Genomic DNA, 9098 nt, shown 5'->3' on the forward strand with positions numbered 1-9098 from the left:
TACTTAATAATATGCTCTTTACTCTTTCATACTTGCTAAATAAAAAGGAAAAAAAGAACTTAGCACATCCTAAATAGGGAAATCATTCCCTAAAATAGTAACTCCTAAAGTACAGGAACACACAGAAGTGCACCAAAACTTCTAAAGAAACACACAGCCACAGGTGGCTTTAGGAAATTAAGTTCTAGATTTTATATAGAGAGATATATTTTCTTTCCACACTATCCCTTCACTACTGTTTCATGAGAAAGGTAAATGTCTCACCCATCTCTAGCTCAACTTTGGTGTTCTGTCTGGGCTGTGAGCAACTCCAAGATCCCAAAGAAACAATATATATATATTTATATCTGTTAAGCTGCCCTTCACTATGCCCCAGGTTTGGATCTCAGCAGCATATTTTACATGATTTTAAGAATGAAAAAGTGGAAAATTCCAAGTTTACTGCTAATAGATGAATATTATATTTTTGCATTAAAAGAATTGAGAGTATTGTGTTTTCTTGAACATGTATTCAGATTGCTGATATTTTTAACTGTGCCAAATATCTGTTCAATATTTTATTGCTTTCTGTCATTCTGTCTCTTCTCAATTACTCACTACTACCCTGTACTTTTTTCTGGATTTACTTAATGGGAAGGCATTGTCCATTTCAGTGCAATAATGCAATTAAGAGTTGAAATGAATCTTGTGTAACCCCACACTTACTTAGGGTCCCATACTTTCTTTTATTGTTGTTGCTGATTTCCACTAAATCCTTGTTCATCCTCAAAAAAGACAGAAGAAAGTGGAGAAGGTGGTGGAGGAAGAGGAGAAGAAAAAGAAGAAAGGCCTCATCTTTTTTTAGAAAACACATGTTTGATAAAAGTTTATTGTTATGGTTAGGACGCATTTATAAGAATATGTAATATTTTTATGCTTTTATCAAGTGAGTACTAATAATTGTTGTGATAACACATTTTAGAAGAAATCTTCTAAAAATATCTTATGATTACAGGAATTTAAAATTTTAAACTTAAATATGCATTTGTATTGAAGAAAATGATGAGAATAATGGACTGGAAAGCTTCAAAACATATTACAAAAGGAAAAATTCTTCAGGTGAAGTGAAATTGAAAAAAAAAAGACTTCCAGGGGGAAAATAGAACAATGTAAAATCTCTGTTCAAAAAACAAAGAGTTATCCATTTTATTTGTGGGAGGTATTTTATTTATTGAGATGGGAATGGGTCATTGTGAGTTATCTAAAAGATGGCAGAGGGCATCAAATTACTATGTATCCACTAGTTACTTTAAAAAAACAATGTAGTGGCTTTATTATAAAATATTCATATTCATAATAAGTAAAAAATTACATCCTTTGATATGATTTAAATTTATGACTAAAAAGTTTAGATAGCAACATAAAAGAAGGAGCACACAGTTGAATTTTCAAAATAAGTTTCAGTGGTCTGTCAGTCAAAGAGCTGGCAGATCAGTGACCTAAGATGGGAGAACAGTGGTACCAAGTCCACCCATGAACACCCACCAGGCTACTGAGAGGAAGTGAAGAGACTGAGGTTTCCTTGGAGACATTTCAGTGTGATGGGCTTCATTCTCACCCTTGCAGGGGAGAGTAGAGGACTTTCCTCACCTGAGCAAGAAAGAACTTGTGGCTGCAACTACAGTGAAGAGAAGATGAAGGGCAGTGTTGGAACAGCCACGCTTCCAGAATTTGACATGGCAAATGCTGTATGATTTCTCAAACGGGCCAAATACCTCATGTGAGAGCTGAGCTGGATCATGTTGAGAGAAATTCTCCCAAGAAACTGTTGGAAGAACAACACAGAGGGGCCAGTCTCAGGAGCCAGGGGACCTGGGGAAATAGAGGGTAACAGTGATGATCAGATGTGGCCACCAGAGCAGGCAAGCTTGAAGACAAGCAAAATGCAACTTGGCAACCAGCCATGGGGAGGTCTCTAAAAACACACAAAAGGGCCCCATGAGAAAAGGGCCAGCTTCTGATCTCTATCACAGCTGGAGGACATCAACACCAAATAAAAAATGAATCCAAGGTAAAATCTCTTTTCTTTTTCTTACCTCTTTCCTTCCATGAAGACCCTTTAGAAACAGCTGGCCAATAATGAAAAAAATAGAGAAGTAACCAATCCTTCCTCCCACTGGAAGACCTAAATGTAAGACCAGAAACTATAAAACTCCTAGAGGAAAACATAGGCAGAACACTCTCCGACATAAATCACAGCAAGATCTTCCATAACCCACCTCCCAGAGTAATGGAAATAAAAGCAAAAATAAACAAATGGGACCTAATTAAACTTAAGAGCTTTTGCACAACAAAGAAAAGTACAAGCAAGGTGATAAGAAAGCCCTCAGAATGTGAGAAAATAACAGCAAATGAAACTGACAAAGAATTAATCTCCAAAATATATAAGCAGCTCATGTAGCTCAATACCAGAAAAATGAACAACACAATCAAAAAGTGAGCAGAAAATCTAAACAGAACTTTCTCCAAAGAACACACACAGATGGCTAATAAATACATGAAAAGATGCTCAACATCACTTACTATTAAAGAGATGCAAATCAAAACCACAATGAGGTACCATCTCACACCGGTCAGAATGACCATTATCAAAAAAGTCTACAAACAAATGTTTGAGAGGGCGTGGAGAAAAGGGAACCTTCTTACACTGTTGATGGGAATGCAAACTGGTACAGCCAATATGGAGAACAGTGTGGAGATTCCTTTTAAAACTGGGAACAGAACTGCCATACAACCAGCAATCCCACTACTAGACATACACCCCAAGGAAAACAGAATTGAAAGAGACACATGTACCCCAATGTTCATTTCAGCATTACTTACAACAGAGAGGACATGGAAGCAACCTAGATGTATGTCCATTGGCAGAGAAATGGATAAGGAAGTTGTGGTATATATACACCATGGAATATTACTCAACTATAAAAACGAATGCATTTGAGTCAGTTCTAATGAGGTGCTTGAAACTGGAGCTGATTAAACAGAGTGAAGTAAGTCAGAAAGAGAAAGACAAATGCTGTATATTAACACATACATATGGAATTTAGAAATAAGGTACCGATGATCCTACATGCAGGGCAGCAAAGGAGACACAGACATAAAAAACAGACTTTTGGACTCAGTGGGAGACGGTGAGGGTGGGATGATTTGAGAGAGTAGCAATGAAATATGTACATTACCATGTGTAAAATAGATGACTGGTGCAAGTTCGATGCATGAAGCAGGGCACCCAAAGCCAGTGCTCTGGGACAACCCAGCGGGAAAGTGGGGGAGTGGAGGTGGGAGGAGTGTTCAGGATGGGGGGACACATGTATACCTGTGGCCAATTCATGCTGATGTATGGCAAAAAACATCACAATATTGTAATTATCCTCCAATTAAATAAATTAATTTTTAAAAAGAAAAAGAAAAAATTCAATAAAAAGATTTGAAAAGGTTCCAGCTCTTATTCTCATTTTACCTTCCTTATTATATTTAATCGGAGAAGGCGATGGCACCCCACTCCAGTACTCTTGCCTGGAAAATCCCATGGATGGAGGGGCCTGGTGGGCTGCAGTCCATGGGATCACAAAGAGTCAGACACAACTGAGCGACTTCACTTTCACTTTCTACTTTCATTAATATGCAAAAATACATATTAAAATTTATTTTTTATGTCTTGCGATCATAAGGTACTTTGTATTTAGAAAATTTCTTCTGAAGTGTGTTATAATTCTCAAGAATCACTGATCAAAGCATAACCACTAGGAGTGGAGAGAAACAAATTGGATTGGAGTTTGGTGTTAATATGATTAAAAAACTAGACTGGACATTTTATTATCTAAGCATAACCAGAAAACACCTTGAGTCCTTACCAAATTTCTTTCAGTGAATAGAGAATAATTAGAAGAAACAGTCCAAATGAATAAGGTAGTGATGAGAAAGTTTCCTCTTCTACCCTATTGTATCTAATATATCCTTGTTCAATACATTGTTATATGCTTCCATCAGCAGGAAAAGACTTACAGTCACCCACTACATCTGGACTCACTCATGAGGCAAGCAGTGAAGAGGAGGGAAGGCTCTTTGGGAGGGAAAAGCCAGTATTAAAAGGAAACTGAGCTTAAAATAAAAAGGGAAGTGACTTGACTTATTTATCTGAAAGAGACATCAGAACTGGAAGAGAATGAGTTCACTGAATGAGCTAGTTTAATTTTCTAGCTAGGAGGATCTGCAGAAAGAAGATGGAGAACAATTGTATCACTAGAAATAAGGAAAGCTACACTTTTGTACATTGAGGTTGCACCCCTAAGTTACTATAAGCATGTGGAGCATGACTGGAGAATTGAAAGTGATGAGGTCATTGAGGAAGGTGTATTTACACCTTCTCCATTTGGAGAAAGGGATGAACAGGAGACACAACAGCACTAACATCTAAGGGGCTGCCCCCCAGAAAGAGCCCACTTGGAAGAGTGAGATTAAGCAGCTATCAGATAGGAGAAAAAGTAAAGGCATGGATGCCAAGAAAAGAGTTTCTCAATGAGAGTGGTCCTCATCCTCAAATGCTGGCCAAAGTCCAAGCACTGTATGAACTGAAAAATGTCCTCTCAGTTTAGCAATAGAAACTAGAGTCAGTGGCTTTGGCAAGAACAATTTGACTAGTGTGGCCCAGGCAGAAACTCTATCTAAGGGACTGATTTTTAAAAATGTTTAGCAGTAGAGATGCTTAAGAGTAGACAACTTTTTCAAAAAGTCTGGCAATAAAGAGGATGTGGTAGATTGTATTTGGAATTATTCACTTCCCTTATTAGAGGATGACTGTGCATCCCTACCGATTAACTTGTAACTTGCAGTGTTTCCCTATAGGAGGTGGGTATCTCTCCATCCTATCGATCCTGTGCCCAGTCAAATAGTTGGCTTTGGGAAACCGAGTGTGAGTACAGCAGGAGGGAATAGTTAGAATAGGAAATTTTCCCACAAAGACTTTTCTTTTTCCTATGATGGGAAAGTGTAAGGCATGTTTAAATGCAAATAGGAAGGGACTTCCCTGGTTGTCCAGTGCTTACATGGTTACCTTCCAACACAGGGGACGTGAGTTCCATCCCTGGTCCAGGGACTAAGATACGACATAGTGAAAGTTGTTCAGTTGTGTCCGACTCTTTGCAACCCCATAGACTCTACAGTCCATGGAATTCTCCTGGCCAGAATACTGGAGTGGGTAGCCGCCATTCCCTTCTCTGGGGAATCTTCCCAACCCTGGGATCAAACCCAGGTCTCCTGCATTGCAGGTGGATTCTCTACCAGTTGAGCCACCAGGGGAAGCCCCAATGTCATGGGGCAACTAAGCCCGTGCGCCACAACTACTGAGCCCTCGCGCCCTGGAGCCCTCACGCCACAACTGGACAGCCTGCACATCACGACTAAAGAGAAGCCCTCCGGCCACAAGGAAAGATCCCACATGCTGCATCTAAGACCTAACGCAGACAAATAAATGCGTGAGTGCCTCCCACGTCATTTCAGTCATGTCCGACTCTGTGATTCTACAGACTGTAGCTCATCAGGCTCCTCTGTCCATGGGATTCTCCAGGCAAGGATGGTGGAGTGGGTTGCCATGCTCTCCTCCAGGGGATCTTCTCAACCCAGGTATCGAACCCACATTTCCCACATTACAGGCGGATTCTTTACCATCTGAGCCACCAGGGACGCCCCAGCCAAATAAATAAATATTTTTTAAAATGCATGCCTAAAGATACAGAAGAGATGGGATCATCAATGTAGCAAGAATCTTGAGAAGACAGAAAGAGATTGACCTCCAGTAAGAATGAAGATGACTTGCCCATTGGAGGAAACTCAGCTCTCCCATTCACAAGAAATAAGGAGGAAAGGATGGGTGTGAAACAAGGTAAGTCTGCAGATTAAGAGCTGGCACAGAGTCAAAATGATATCTAATGTCTCCTCAAATTCATTTGATGAGGGATAGGGTAAAGACAGATCAGGATGGGAAAAGGGAAGTGGTATTTGGGGAGAATGGTGGACAAATGTATTTTGCTATTTTTGCTATTTTTTTTTCTTTTAAAGACACCCTAGAAAACCAGAATGGTGGGCAAATGTTTTTTTGCTATTTTTTTTTAAGATACCCTAGAAAACCAGAAAAACAGGTAACTTTAGTCTTAAACTGAGGGGTGTTATCGAGACAGAAGGAAGAAGGGAAAAAGAAAGGAGAAATAACAGTGCTGTGGTGGGAAAAAATCTACTGAACTTGGAATCATACAACAAGGGAAATTGAGGTTGGTGATCATAACATTTTGTGGCTACAATATTTACTGTCTGGTGATTTTTCCCAGCTCCACTCAGCACAGAGACATAGGAATGGTCGAGGCAAAGATTGGGCTCCATGAGGCACATGGGATGGAGGTTAACTGGAGAGGGACTGAGGATATTGGTAAGGAAGTACTGAACCAGCTAGCAGCTAAGTCGCTGCAGTCGTGTCCGACTCTGTGCGACCCCGTAGACGGCAGCCCACCAGGCTCCTGTGTTCATGGGATTCTCCAGGCAAGAGTACTGGAGTGGGTTGCCATTGCCTTCTCCATATGAGGATATTGGTAAGGAAGTACTGAATCAGGTTATCACAAATGTCAGATTTTTTCCTATTATATCAGCTGCCTTAGTGTACATTATACACTGAATCCTTTATTCTTTGCAACAACCTTGGGATTATTACTTTATTATACTTCACATAGATAAGGAAATGGATACTCAGAGATACTGCACAATTTGGCTAAGATTACCCAGCAAGCCACAGCATTGGAATTTAAACCCATGTTGTATGATTCCAAGTTCGGCAGACACTTTTTCCCACCACAGCATTGTCATTTCTCCTTTCTTTCTCCTTCCTTCCTTCCAAGTCTCTGTAACATCCCTCAGTTTAACACTAAAGTTACCTGTAATAAAGACTTTTGTAAGAGATCCAAGTTGCTGATGAAAAACGTGAAGCTTTCAGCTATGATTTCTAATTTCTCCCCTAAACTGTATGAAGCTACTCTATAAAGACCTCTAGCCATGTAGACTCAAAACAGAAGCCTAGTTGTCGTTCTATTCGCTAGAATGAATTCATTCCTCTCATTCCTCTTTTTCACTCTTGTAAGTTCCCTTGCTGAAGAAACAGGATACAATGAACTAAACCCTTAGAAGCTCAAGAATAGCGCCAGATCACAGTGTCAGAAACCCCAGGTGACAGCAGGCAGGGCTGTTGTGTGTTGGTTTCAAGAGCATCACTCATAGGTATATTCTACATGAATGGTGTTCCCTGGAAGGATGGAGCATGCAACCGCCCTACCAACCTCCCTTGCTGTGAACTTGTCACATGGCCAATGCTCAATTGTCGACATAATAGATGGGAGATTTTCCAGATGAGTCAAATTTGAAAATATTCTAACCCACAAATCCTGAAATCCCTGTGTCTTTTTTTTTTTTTTTTCCTTCTCACTGTACAAATTTCTCTTTCACAACATTCATGGGACACAAAGTCTGGTACCTCTCTCCTGCTTTGCTAGCAATGAAGCTTTGGACATAACCATAATTAAGTTATTCCAAGAGGGGAATAGAGACTGCTTGTTGCCTTCCAATATTTAGTCCTTTCTTTCTCAATAATAAGGTTGGATTCCACCCTATTAATTATAGAATGCCAATATTTTAGCTGAGCACAATGCCTCCAAGGACAAAATATCATATTCCTCAGGGTTTCTTTTGCAGATACAACATGTGGTCACATAACTAAATTCTGGCCAATGAGATAAAAGTAGAAGTACTGTGGGTAACTTTCAAGAAGTATACTTAAAGGAAGTGCTTCAGAATATCCTCATTTTCCCTCCTGCCTGGAATGTGAAGAGGATACTTACATCTCCAGCAGCCACCTCAGACCCTGAGGTAAACTCAAGGATGGAAGCCATTTTCTCAATATGGTGGTGCCCAAAAGAGTCTGAGTCCTTGGATATTTCATGAAACTGCCTACAAAGAATTTCTGCAAAAGAAAAAACTCCTTGAGTGTTGAGCCTATTGTATTTTTAAATCTCTATAACTTGCAGTCGAACACAATTTCTAAGTGGTACAGAAGACAGATGAATTTAAAGGTAGATTCTCATTTTTAACTAAACAGAACTTTTTTCTACAGTTATTTTATAAATGACTCAATTTTTTAAATACAGAACAACAACAACAACAATAGCATATCCAAAGGGGAAAGCATTTTCAGGTCATCTTATCCAGTAACATGCTCTCCACACAAATACCCTGACACTTCTTGGGTTGTTTCATCCTTCCTCTGACTCCACCCAGTCTTACATTTTACATTTCAATTTGACCATTGTTTCATTTATCGGAATTTTCCATGGACAATTCAATGTCCAAAATAAACTGAGATGGAAAATATTTCTCTACACAGTTTGGCCATCCTTTCCGTTCATTCTGGACATTTTATTTTTCTTTGTCTCTGAGAAAGGCACTCAACCCACTTGCTTATCTCCTTAACCATGTATAAAGAAAATATGTTTTCCAAGTTACAGAGTGGGTTTGTCATGGACATCAGCGATAAAAATAATAAACAAAGTAAATAGTCCCAGTATTAAATGATGAATTTCCCAAAGCATATTTATGTCAGGGCTCTCATAGACATAATGTCCAGGAAACAAATGAGCAAAACATAACAAATGCATATAACATTTCCATGATCTGACCCCAAGCCACACCAGCCTCCCATTTTTCCTGCAAGCCTAGGATGGTACAGGGTCCTCTTCTTCAGATCCCTCTACTCTTCCCTCTCCAGCCAAAAACATTCACTGGAGCCCATATAATTGCTGAAAAGTCCTCAGAGAACATTTGAAAGTCCTCCCCTTCCCCAAGAAACACACCAGATGTTCTGCTCTAGAACAGCAGAGGCTCTCATGATGAGCATCACACTGCCCGCCAACCCCAGCTTTCCTTCCTAAGAGCTCACACATCACGTCAACCAGTGACCACTTCCCCTCTCATTGTCAATATTCCAGGCCTCAAGGTTTCTGCCTCGCCATCTGATTACCAAAATA

General features: G+C 39.7%; 1 long non-coding RNA gene across 1 annotated transcript; it reads right to left on the reverse strand.

The window, feature by feature from the left end:
* Positions 1-1287: 1287 nt before the first annotated feature.
* LOC147361751 (uncharacterized) lies at positions 1288-8038 on the reverse strand. The gene is made up of 2 exons (XR_015138225.1): positions 7917-8038; positions 1288-1851 (listed from the first exon to the last, which is right to left on the reverse strand). It is a non-coding gene; the product is annotated as an uncharacterized LOC147361751 (long non-coding RNA).
* Positions 8039-9098: the final 1060 nt, after the last annotated feature.

This window comes from Bos grunniens, chromosome 12, assembly GCF_055505025.1.
Source record: "Bos grunniens cultivar Pamir isolate PY7600 chromosome 12, Bosgru_T2T1.0, whole genome shotgun sequence".
In the NCBI taxonomy this organism is placed as follows: domain Eukaryota; kingdom Metazoa; phylum Chordata; class Mammalia; order Artiodactyla; family Bovidae; genus Bos; species Bos grunniens.